Source organism: Acyrthosiphon pisum, chromosome A1 (genome assembly GCF_005508785.2).
Source record: "Acyrthosiphon pisum isolate AL4f chromosome A1, pea_aphid_22Mar2018_4r6ur, whole genome shotgun sequence".
In the NCBI taxonomy this organism is placed as follows: domain Eukaryota; kingdom Metazoa; phylum Arthropoda; class Insecta; order Hemiptera; family Aphididae; genus Acyrthosiphon; species Acyrthosiphon pisum.
Window position 1 is genome coordinate 92,903,402 of NC_042494.1, and position 723 is coordinate 92,904,124.

The window sequence follows — 723 nt, forward strand, 5'->3', positions numbered from 1 at the left end:
AGTTCTTGAGTTCTTCTGTGTGCATGGCATACATGGCTGACCACCTAAGGAGATGAAAAACAACTAGCAATCCTTGAAAAAAGAATAATGAGGAAGGTACGTAAGAAGGAAGGACTAAAGAAGAATAATATCACAAAACAATGAAATAAACAAAGAAGTAATGTAACCTGACACAGAAGCTATACTATGATATAGAGTAATTTCTACATGGACTGGTGACGTGTGAAGACCCAAATAGTTTAATGAAAACAATTTTAAAGTGGAAACCCAATGACAAAATACCACCAGTTCAGACAAAAAGAAAGGTGGGTAGACAAAATGCAAGCTAAATAGACCAAGTCGAAAAGAATTTAATAGAAATTGAAATAAAGGATGCAGACATATTAGCACTGATAGACGGAACCAGGTATGTGTTCCGGTAATGGGCTTCAATGGCCTTTGAAAACCGAAGAAGAATAAGAAGAAAAAACTTCTAACTTCTTACCTGAATTTAAAATTATTTATTCTCTATATTATTTTTTATAAAACAATTTTGACTCCGTTATATTTTAACCTTACGTTGTATGAATGTTGTTTTTAATTTTGAGAATATAAACAAATAAGAATGTTTTAGATTCTGAGTGGAACGATGAATGTATTGATTTTACAATGATGTGTGTTTTTTTTTAAATTTTTTTTTTTTTATTTTTGTGTCTGTCATCACGTTTTACGACAGTAAAAGTG